Raw genomic sequence first — 12,249 nt, 5'->3', positions numbered from 1 at the left:
AAATCTGAGTAAGAACTCTGATGAACGTTGAGTAAAGTAAACCTTGTTTGCAAGCTTTTAAAGTTCAGCATATAGAAGGAGGCAGGAAATGCAACACAAATAGAACCAATTAAAAGAAACAGTCAGGGAAGTATGGATTTGCTAGGGAGAGAAGTTTTGTTAGTTTATTTAATCTTTTTCCTTCTTTTTCTTTGTTCATTCAAAGATATGACAGCATTTTTAATTTTAAACAAGAGGCTCTTTTAAATAACACAATGGTTTAGAAAGTCATTATGAAGCACTGGTAATTCAGAACAATATAAAAATTTTAATAATTTTTTGATTTAAATAAAATTATTCCTTCAAACATATTGTTTTGTTTAGTAAGTTCTGCTGGTAAAGGTCTAAAAAATCATTTTTTGCTTTCTCCATGATTCATGCTTTTGTATTTAATCCTCAGAGTTCTGTAAGAATTTAATCTAATCTAAAATTAATAAAAATATATATGAAGTAAAGTGAAATCCTAAATTTTACAACTGTTTTTCATAACCATTAAGATGAGAGTTTGAAAAAATAATGATTGTTGTTCTGACTGATGAGTCATGCTCTCTAATGTAAAGGTTATGATTTAAAATTACCAGAAATTATTTAATTAAAGCCATATTCAGAGTTGAATGTATCCATAATAACATTGCATTCAGACAAAAGTCTTTTTATACTTTTTCATTAATAATATCAGTGTCAAACATTGAGCTGTAACTCAGTAATATTTTCCCTGAAATTCTAAATTCAAGAGCTTCTGTTTAACAAATATTTTTAATACACTAACATTTCTTGCCTGTCATTGGTAAGATTGGTAAGTTATCCAGCAATATGCGAATTTAAAAAATATTAAAATCTCTTGGGCTTTCTGTGGGGGCTATTTTTTTGTTTGTTTTGGCTTGGAGATTGTTGGTTGGTTGGTTGGCTAGTTTGTTGATGTTTTTTGTGCAGCAGAGAACAGAATTGAAAAGGTAGAAATTTAAAAAAAAAAGTACTACAGGCATTTCAATGTTACATTGTGAAATTATTTTTACAGGCATTTATTTTAATAATTATTGCTACCTGGTTTATGTACTGTGGTATAAATCTAATAAAAATATTTAATTAGCGCAGATAGACGTATTCATATAAAACACTTTTTCTGAAACTTAGATTATTGATAAATTTCATATAATATCTGATTTTATGATTCAGTATAAGATCCAAAGTAAAACAACAGAATTTCCTGGTAATTGAAATTTCTTGTGTCTAGTCTGATTGACTGTAAAAATACTAAAGATGCAAATACTACAAAAGTCCATCCAATTTCCCCAAGGAGTCAAAACTGGACTATCATTTGTGTCTCCTGTTTAGTCTTTGAGTATAGGTGCAATTAAGGCTATGATGTAGTATCAAGATTTAACAGCTTTTATTTGTGCTAAGAAGGGAGACCAATTATTTATCCAGTATTTTCTGCCTGTTTATATCCTTACCTATTTTGAGATAGGTCACCTGGCATATGGTTTGACTTAATTTTGCTAATTTGGTTGGCCTAAAATAGCCTGTTTCTGTGCTAATACTCTGGTGGGGTCCTGAAGCATTTTTATTGTTTTCTTAGATTTGTTCTTCCCAGAAAGTTTTGTGTTGACATTTCAGGTGCCAGTCAGGTCTACTGAGCATTAAGGTGTTTTGTTATTTGCTCTGCTAGTCAGGGGTGGGAGCTGCTGCTTCTGCTTAGTCTGAAGGAAAGTATTGCAGGTGTGAACGGATATGCATGGGTGGATTGTGCTTTCATTTTAATTTAGTTCTTGGTTCTGTCATCCTTTGAAGTGGAAAGCATGCTTGATACCTCGTTGAGGTGACTTGTGAAGCTGAACATCCCTTTTTCTCTGTTGCTGAGCTTTGGGAATTGGTGTGGTACTAGCCTGTAACAGATATTGCTTGAGTTCTTATGTATATCAAGCATTTATTCCTGGAAATGCAAATTTAAGATTCATATGAAGGATTTATTCCAGTCACATTAGCCTGTAATTAAAACTGGAACTAAGGTTTCACTCTGTGGTGGGTTCACCTTGGCTGGAGTCAGATGTCCAACAAGCTGCTCCATCTCTCCCCGTCTCACTTGTCAGAGGGAAGAAGATATGACAAAAGTCCTGGAGAATGAATTAGACAGGGAGAGATCTCATCACCATCATGGGCAAATCAGACTTGACTCAGACAAATTAATTTAGATTATTGCAAATGAAATGAGAGTAGGATAATGAGAAATAAACCTGAATCTTGGAACACCTTCCCCCCACCCTCCCTCCCTTCTTCCCAAACTTAACTTTACTCCAGATTTTCTCTATGTCCTTGCCAGATGGTGGGGAAATGGGGGTTGTAACCACTCCACATGCTGTCTCTGCCATGTTTCCTCCTCACATTCCTCACCTGCTTCAGTGTGAGTCTCCTGTAGGGTCACAAGTCCTACCATAAAACCTCCTCCATCACTGACTCCTCTACCCTCAGGTCCACAAATCTTTTCAGAAGCCAGCTCAAGCATTGTTTTCTCTCAGGGTTCAAGTTTCCCCTCTCTAACTGCAGATGCTCTTGTGCAGTTTTTTTCCCTCTTTTCTGAAATACTTTATCCTAGGCTTGCTACCACCATCACTGATGGGCATGGTCTTGGCCAGCAGCAGGTCCACCCTGGAGCTGGCTGGCATCAGGCCTGTTGGAAATGTAGGAAGCTTCTGGCAGCTTCTCAGAGAAATCACCACTGCTGCTCTCCTGTTACCAAAACCTGGCCACTCAGACCCGATACATACTCCCTCCACCTAACTATTCTTGCTTATGTAAGAGATTTTTAGGCAAAGGATTCATGGTGGGGGAAGCAAAATGAATGTGGACACTGCCTTTTTGTTTTTGCCGGGTTTTGTTTAGTTTTCTGTTATCTTGTGACTTAACAGAAAGTTTGTAAAATGATGAGTGAGGGCATGTATTATCCCAGCAGCTTTATCTTCTAGCACTCTGGAGAGTGTTGTGTTGGATAAATCAAGACTGAACAATGACGCTTATTTTGATATCTGAAGCCTGGGGGATGTTTGTCTATCTTTTTTTTTTTTTTTTTTCATTTTTTTTAATGTATTTGTTAATTGAGTGCTTATGCAGCAAGAATGAGTGGCATTCTTTCACTCATATTTTTTGTTAATTTCCAGGATCAAAAAGTAATCGTAAATATTATTGCTAATGCATATATATCATGATGTATATCTTTATATGCAGTAATTTTGTAAGCATTTCCAAGGTAGTGTGCAAATTCAAAATATAAATTATATCACTTTTATAAAATATATTTTATAAAATATAAAATATATCACTTTTAAGGAGTAATGCGATATTTTCTTCTGACATATTTGATATATCCTCAGGTTTGCATTAACTTCCATAACAGATATCTGAATGTTTTACTTCATATTTTATAGAATTATTAATTTCTTGTATGTATTTTGAAAGGTTTTAATAGAGGTATTCAAATGTTGCTATTTTTATGTCAAGATTGGTTTTTGGACTTAAGTACACATGGTTAGACAGTGCTACACTCCCAATTTTCTCTCTAAAGTTCGATGGTGTTATACCTGTTGATTTGTAGGTACTGGACACAGGCAATGTAGTAGGACCCATCTCTTCAATTACAGTTGTATGTGTTGAAAATCCAGGCATACATTTTAACCAGTAAGTGACGAAGAATGTTGTTTTTTTTTGTTGTTGTTGTTGTTTCTTTTTTTTTTTTTAACTCCAAGATAATTTTCTAGCCAAAACACAGATTTAATAGGGATGGGAAAGGAAGTGTGGTCAGAGTGAGCAGGAAGCATCTGTGCTGTCCCTCTGCTGGGCAGTGAAACTGGTTAATCTGGCAAGATCTTCAGTGGAGGTTCAGCCCCAGTTCTTCACACATGAGTTCCTTGTTGCCCAGCTTCTTTTTTTTCACTGAAGTAAGTCTTGAATGCTGCCTGCTGAGACTGAGGCACGGTGTGTCAGAGCTGGTTATGATGTTAACCCTCAGGTTATCTGACTCTGTTCCATGGAGGCTGTGGAGTAGTCTGTGTGTCTTATAGAAAGGAATCCTTCCTTTATTCTGGCCAATCCACATGATAACTGTGGTTGTTCAGGTCCCTACAATGGGCTTCCCCAGGGGTGTGTAAAATGGAAATTCCTTCCTCATCTTGGTGTGAGGGAGAAATAGCAGCCTCAGGACCATCTTGCTCATCAGGTATATCTGCCTCCTGTCACCCAGCAGGACAATACCAGCTTCCTCTGAGCTGGAAGCAGAATAGGAACTTGATGATGATCACCACTGGTACCCCTCTCTAAGGCTTTATTAGCTTTAAAATTTATCCATTCAACTTACAGTTGAAGGAGCTGACATCTATTAAATATTCAATTTGTATTAAATTATTTTATAATTTTTGAAGATTATTGTCTATAGATCACAGATTAGTAATTATATAATGAAGTGGTAAAAACACATGCTTCTATACAAAATACTATTTTTCTCTTAGTTTTAAAAAAGTTCTCTCAGTATTTTTAGTGCACAGAAACTTTTATGTAACATTTTTCAATTGCTTATGTAATATTTTATGATTTAGGATGCCTATCATTTTTGCTCTTTTGAATTGTGAATGATTGCTTTGTAGTTCACAGACTATTTAATGGAAATCTGTTTCATTTAGTGTGCTAAATGATGATCACTACAATTCAAACAAAATATAACTGGGTTAGATTCCAGGTCTTGTGCATGTAACAACTCAGATGATCTTACAAGTTCCTTCTCAATTAAGATCTGATGTAGCTCTGTTAAAATTATTAAAAATCAAAGTGTGATTAGTGTGTCTCTCACTGTCCCCTTTGACATGAGCACTTGTACAGTGCTGTGCAAACCAGTTCACCATGCCTGACGCAGCAGTAGTTGCGCATCATCATCCCCTTTGCAGTTGTTAGTTTCCTTGTTCCCTGTACTGTGCTCTTCCTTAGGTTTTGGTGCTTGAATATTTTTATTGAAAGCTTAATTAGATTGTAAAGTTTGTAGTGTTCCTTTTTTTGGTGTTATTAAGGGAGGCCAGTAAAAAAACCATGTAAAATGTAAATAATTTATTCATTCTGATTAATAAATTAACAAGTTATAAAAAAACAAGTTCCTTAAGGGTTAAAAGGAGCTTCAGCTTCTATTCATTGTAGCACTGTGACAGTGAATCATTAGGAATGCCCACCTTGTCAAAGTCCCAGGCATGTAGCTTCCAAAAGCAACAGATACAAAACCATCAGTAGTTTGTTTTGGTTTGTTTTGTTTTTTTCCTTCATCAATTTTGTGAAGTCAAATTGTCTTTCTGGAATCCCCATAGCAATTTACAAATGATATATGAAATCAAATATTCCTACCTGCACAGTGCACAAGGAAAAAAGAAAAAAGAAATACCTTTACAATCAGTGCTCTGACATGCTATTTCACTTATACTTGAAATCCAATCAGACAATGCCAAAAATAAGATATTAGTTCCAGATGCTGGGAAAAATCCCATTTACAAAAATCTTTGTCACACTTTTCTTCTTCAGCTTTCCTGTTTGTTCTCTCAGAACTAATAATATTGATAGTTTTGTCTTTTGGCAAACAGATTTGTTAATTCAAGATTGTTTTCAGAAATTTTGAAGTGATTTTTCTCTTATTTTTCTCACTGATCATAGCTTGGGGAAGTATATGAGTTGGATGATCTCTCAAGGTGTATTTCTGTACTCTGCAATTCATTAAGATTACCTATGCATTTTTTCTCCCCTGTTTTGCTTTCATTGTATTTGGTATCCTAGATATTTTTCATCCTTCTCTGTAAGCAGAATAAAAACCTTTTTCGGTGTTATCTTGTCTTGTTTCCATGGTTCTTTTAATTTAAATAGAAAAATTACAGTTTTTCTTTCTATTTGACATGGAATACTTAATTCAGAGAGGTTATAATTGGTATACTGTCTTAGGTTATATAAAACTCTGCATTTTATGACTCTCTTTTTTATTTAAGAAAATAATTCTGTTTTGCTCAATAGGATCAAAGGTGAGCTGGTAGACTTAAATAGGTGATATGTTAATTAACTTATGATAGGTCTCCAGAATTTAATATCTGCTTAGATGCTCTTAATACAGACTGTTTCTTTTGAATTCAGATATGAAAACAAGCAAACAGATAAAAAACAAAAATAAAACAATACAAAACCCAGGAAAAGGATAAGGTAAATGCTGTGTGTTCATCATAGAATCACACAACAGTTTGGCTTGGAAGAGACCTTTACAGGTGGAATGACATCAAATTAGGCACATTTTTTTCATTTGAGGTTTAAAAGGAATTCCTTTATAACATGGTAAGGCCCTTGTCTTCAGGTTTCTGTGTGCCAGTTCCCTGAGAACTATAAACACCTTTGGAAAGATGTGCCAACATAATGTACTAATGAATGAGGCAATTCCTACATCTCACAAAATTGCGAAAGTCATTGGACATCAGTGGGTATTTTCTTCCTTTCCAAACAGTTGGGAAATACTCCCTGGTGGATAGTGGGGTCAATAATCTTCTAAGGCCGATACTCCTTCCAGTCACCAGCTGCATACAGCCAAGAAACATACAGAAACATGGTGAGTTACTGTGCAGATCTCCACACAAGCATAGCTATACTGTTGTATAACTTCTGATGCCTGAGGAAGGACGTCTTAACATTTCTCAGCTAACTCTTCATAGCACCACATCATGCAGTGTAATAGAAAAAATAAAGGACTGTGATGATATTCTTCTTGGAAAGTCCCTGTCAACACTTAAGTACATTTATCCACTTTTTTTTTAATAGTCAGCACTGAGGGAGATAAAACATCTTTGGGAAGGGAAAATATTCTTGCCTCTCCTTTTTCTTCAGGGTTAAAGATATTTACTTACCCTAAGATTTTAATGACAGAACTGTTTTTTATCAGGATTTTATAATTTTATAACAAGAACTTCAGAACATGAGAAAAAACATCTATAAGTAAAAAACTCTATTGATGGGGTTTCTTAGACCCACTATTATCCTATAGAAATCAAGCATGATTAGTTATCCTGATGTCTAATAAGGTGTCAGGCTGTACTAAACATGTTCTGGGGCAATTCTGTTCTTTCATGACTGGGTATTTGATGCCTGAAGAAAACTGGCATATGAGTTCAGCTGTCTTCTGAATATAAGCAGCTGTATATTGTCGCAGTTGAGGCGGTCACAACATAAAGCAGAGACCACAAGCAGTCTCAGTTGGTAACACTTGGCAACAGTTTATTAATGAAAATGGCTGATCTTTTATACACTTTCCAGCTGTTTACCCTTCCTCTACCTTAGCTATTGGCCACAATAATTCAATACCATGCCATTGGTGAAAAGTTACTCTGACTCCACCTAACCTTCTAAAAACACTTCATCCAGCTGCAGAATGTTCTTATCTTCCTTCTCTCGATCTCCTTGGTTACGGCCTTGGAGAAAGCTCCTTATCAGCTTCTTCTTCTTCTTACTTCTCGCTCCTTTAGCTAACAGGCCCGCTGCTAGCCCCTTCCACAGTATATCCTCTCTTTTCTTCCAGGTTTCCTGGTTGCATGCAGTTGCTAGGAACACAAATTGTGTGAGATGCCAGTGTTTTTGGCAAATAGTTCAATTTTTCCATAGGAAAACCAGCTAAAAATGTTTGCAGGTCAGACTTTGGTTAGAAGTTATCAAAAAATACCTTGTGACAGATGTTTATGCCTTTTTTTTTTTTTCCCAAACTCCTTCCTTTCTGCTTTTGTTGAGACTCTGGTTAACCGTGCCCATGCAAAAGTAGGCATCCCTTTAAACTGAATCCTCAAATGGATATTCAATTTGATCTCAGTCAACCATAGTGCAATTTAGTTTATCTTCGTGGTAGTAAACTTCCCCTTCCACTGCGTGTATCAGTAATGGTCTTTATTTAAGGTAAGATTCCATGTATCTGACAGATCAATAACTCAGATCAAATTAACCACGTACCTTGAAATTCGATTTCCAACAACTAAAGTATCTTTTTTAATCAAATTCACAAAGACATTTCTGAAACACTGTGTATGTTGTAACTCACTTACATGGCACCCAAAGACAGTACAAAAGAACAATGGGCAGAACTGAAACACAAAAAGATCCATCTGAATATGAGGAATAGCTTATTTACTATGAGGATGACAGAATAGGGGCACAGGCTGCCCAGAGAGGTTGAGGAATGTCCTTCTTTGTAGGTGTTTGCATCCACCCATCTGGATGCAATCCTGTGCAACTTGCTCTAGGTAAAACTGCCTTGCATGGGTGGTTTGACAGGAGGATCTCCAGAAGTCCCTTCCACCCCCAACCATTCTGTCATTCTCGTTTATCCCAAACACACAATGCACGTTTGTGCACTCTCTGCACTAAGAAAACTGCAAACAAAGCTGTAAAAACAATGAATTTGTGGTCTCTGTACACTATTTATTTTCAGATCACCCATTATCTGAAATGGGTGATCTGAAAATAAATAATGTATAGAGACCACACATTCATTGTGTGGGAAAAATCTTGACTCTCTTTATATTCGCAAACTCTACTCTCCATCCTTTTTGGGGGCAGATAGAGAAAAATCTGCTGAGAATGAATCCACTTAGATTCAGATTTTACTTTATGTGGTCTGCGTAGCCTACATAAGAAAAAAGATAGTCTGGGATTTGACTGTCTTTAGCATGGATTGAATGGGTTCAGGAAACATACTGTTATCATAAAGAAATATATTTGCCACAGATAAGAAAATTAGCTCCTGCTGTGATCTTCATGATGAAGTAACCTTTAGAAGCCATAGATAGATGAATTTGTATAAAATTCCTCATAGATTAACCTCATACACCTCTTGGGGAGAAGAAAGAAAATAAAAAAGATCTCTTTATTTGCCACAATGGCTTGAAGTTGCATCTAGAGACAGTTTCAGCTTGATTAGCTCATCTGCTTTGTAATACTTTAGACCCTGTGTTCTCTATGTGTTTTCTATGTCTATGCACATAGACATTTCTCTTATGTACTTACCCACACCTGCTGCATGACTCCTTTCAGCTGGCAAACCTTTTCACATAAGGAATTATCCTTTAGTATGTATATGCATATTATATGGTAAAATGGGATTCCATTGTGTTTGAGTAAGAAAAAATTAAAGGTTCAAAAAGTATACTCTGTCAATCTCACACTCATTAGGCAGTGTATCTAGTAAAACAGTAACTTTTGTCCTGTGGATATGGGGGGATTTCTTGTTTCATTTCATTAATGCAAGGTACAGAGAAGAAATTTTGACATGGCAGATGTAATATGAACTTTGATTTGTCAATGTTGATTTTGTTTGACTACAATTTAAGAGCACAAAGGAGATGCATTACCTAAGGTTCAGAAAAGGGCATTATTATAAGAGAAAAAAGATTGTTGTGGGTCAGACCAAAGATTTATCTGTCCTACTGACCCATGCCAGCCAGAGCTTATAGATCAAATGTCTAATAATAAGGACAGGGCAAATAAGGGTTTTCATTTGAACTGTTTTCAATTTTGAAGTAGTTTTTTCTCACAGGACATTGTGAACCAAATGTGGTTTCACAGTGTTTTGCTTCCATGTAATGTAACCAGCCTCCAGTTTACCCCGGAGGCTCTGTAAACTCGGCATTTGCAACATCTTGTGGCACTCTTGCTTTGCCTGAGCCACTGCCTCCTTTGTTTTGAAACTGGCTTATACTAGTTTCATTTTATGCTCCCAGTTCTTATATTGGAAGAGACAGTGTGCAATTTCTTCATGTCTACAGTGTCTATGTCTGTTTGATTTTATGGTCCTCTGTTATCTCTATCTCTCTTTTCAGGAGACAAGAGTCTTTTGAAGATGCCAAGCCAGTCTGTTGCTTTTCATGTGGGAATAATCCAGTGCCACTGAACATTCTTACCAACATGCTCTGGACCTTTTCCTGTCTTACCAGATCTTACTTTGAAGGACTTAAAAAGAAGCATAATAATGTTTCTGTTTCATTCGTTGTGCCTTTCCTAATAATTTCTCTTTGGGTTTTTGACTACTACTGAGTACTGAGCAGAGAGCTGCTGATTGAACAGAGCTGTGAAAATCCCATAGTGCCCACCTAGTCAGCTCAGGGCTCATCATTTCATGCGTACATCACTTGCATATGCACACTTCCCTTGTGCTTCACTTTCTTCACTTTACATTTACCTATTCACTTGTATTTCTGCTGCTGCTCTCTCTGTTCCAGGTGAGCTTACTTGTCATGTTACAATAGAGCAGAGAAATCACAAAGCTGGATATCTTGCTTGTTCTTTTTCTCTCCTGACAGGCAGTTAGAATTCCTAGGATTTGAAAATGTTGATTTAATGTTTAAATGTTAAAATATTGCCTGTAAACATACAATGTATAAATAACTGATGCTGAAACTTGAAGGCTGTTATTTCTAAAAACACAGGCATCAGATGCCTTGCCTAGTATTTCTTCCGTCAATCCTTTCCTGTCTTTGGCAAATCCACAGAGTAACATCATGCACTATACACAGCTCCTACCCGGCTCTTGAATGTATGCTTCAAAGTATTCTTCAAGCGATATACACTTGGCTCACTCTGCTTTTGATGAATTTTCTTTCAACTACAGATGTTTTTCCTATGTTTCTATGATGTTTATATATAGAATTATTGTCTTCAGTAAGATTTAATAAATTATTTCCTCTGTGATACTTTATTTTACCTTTTTTGCCTATTTTTCATTTTCTTCTGGAGTACTTTGCCATTAATATTGTGCAAGGAATTCTGGCCAGTTTCACTGAGACTTTCATCACTTTCATTCTAGCACTTCTTTTACAAATTGATGTTATTAGTAAAAATTATTTAGATGCTCCTAACAGCTCACTATCAGTGCTTTAAGCCTGATATTTACAGCTTTGCCTAAAGGCATAGAAAGGTTTTAGTGCTGTTTATCATACTGTTAAATTTCTCAATTGGCACAATACTATGTATGCTGTACAGTGTCTTCAGGGAGAAGAAAATAATGATTTATCTAGGTCAGGTTTTATAGTCATTGATTGATTTTTAGCTTTAGTATGAGAAAAATTACATCTGTTTGAGGAAGTAGGTGCTTTGGTGATTTCAATCTCTGATTGAAAAAGAGATCTATTATAAAAACTGTGTTCACCTCATTTAAGTTGTTCATAAGCTATTTCTTGTATCTATTGAACTTTAAAAAATGTTTGCCACAACTCTAAACATTATGTGCAATTATTCAATTTCTCCCATTTAAACTCAGAAATTACTTTGAAAGGTATATCTTTAGAGTTCATAATCTTCAGATTTCATTTTTTTCCCAGCTGTGGAGCTGATCAGAACTCCTTTCATCTAGCAATGCACACACAAAGTTTTAAAATAATGAAAGTAGTTTTATTTGCACAGTGTTCTGTTTGTTGTGTTGTAAAATCTTCATCAAACTTATCTCTTCCTATAAGATAGTTGCAGAACAATTTAGGCTGGAAAGGATTCAAGAGTTCTCTAGTCCAACTTCCCATGCAAAACTGGGCCTGCTACAAAGTCAGATGATATTGCTCAGGACTTTATGCAGTGGAGTCTTGAAAACCTCAAAGGACAGAGACTACACAGCCTCTCTGGTCAACTACTCCATTTTCCTAAGGTGAATTTTTTTCCTTATGTCCACACTTTACCTGCCACGATTCATGTGCTTCTGCCAGGTGCGGGTATGAAGAGGCAGCTTCCATCATCTCAGTAACCAGCACACAGGTATGGGCAGGGTACCATTGCAAGCAAAACAAGTAATTCAGCCTTATTTTTGTCTGCTCTCACATGAGCCAAATGTCCCATAGAATAATACAGCCAGGTTTTCTCTTGACAGGTTTTTCCTGTTAATAGAGCATTTGAAGCTCTAGTTGTGCTTGACATCGCTTGCAAGTGTCAACTGTAGGTGATCCTTGTATTTCCTCACACTGTCCCTGCTTGTCTGAGCAATAGTCTCCCTTGTAAACTGTTCCTGCTTCCCCATTCTGTGGACTGGATCTTTTGCTTTGGAACACAGTCATGAGTTCCTTGTTAAACTGATCTGCTAATCTGTTTCTTTTCCTGATTACTTTGAGGGACCAATCTTGAATTAATAGGTTTCTCTTAAAGATTCATCAGCTTTTACAATCTCTTTTCCCCTCCAGAGCTGCCTCT

The sequence above is a fragment of the Melospiza melodia genome, chromosome 1, assembly GCF_035770615.1.
Source record: "Melospiza melodia melodia isolate bMelMel2 chromosome 1, bMelMel2.pri, whole genome shotgun sequence".
Taxonomy (NCBI): domain Eukaryota; kingdom Metazoa; phylum Chordata; class Aves; order Passeriformes; family Passerellidae; genus Melospiza; species Melospiza melodia.
This window is presented reverse-complemented; position numbering follows the sequence as displayed.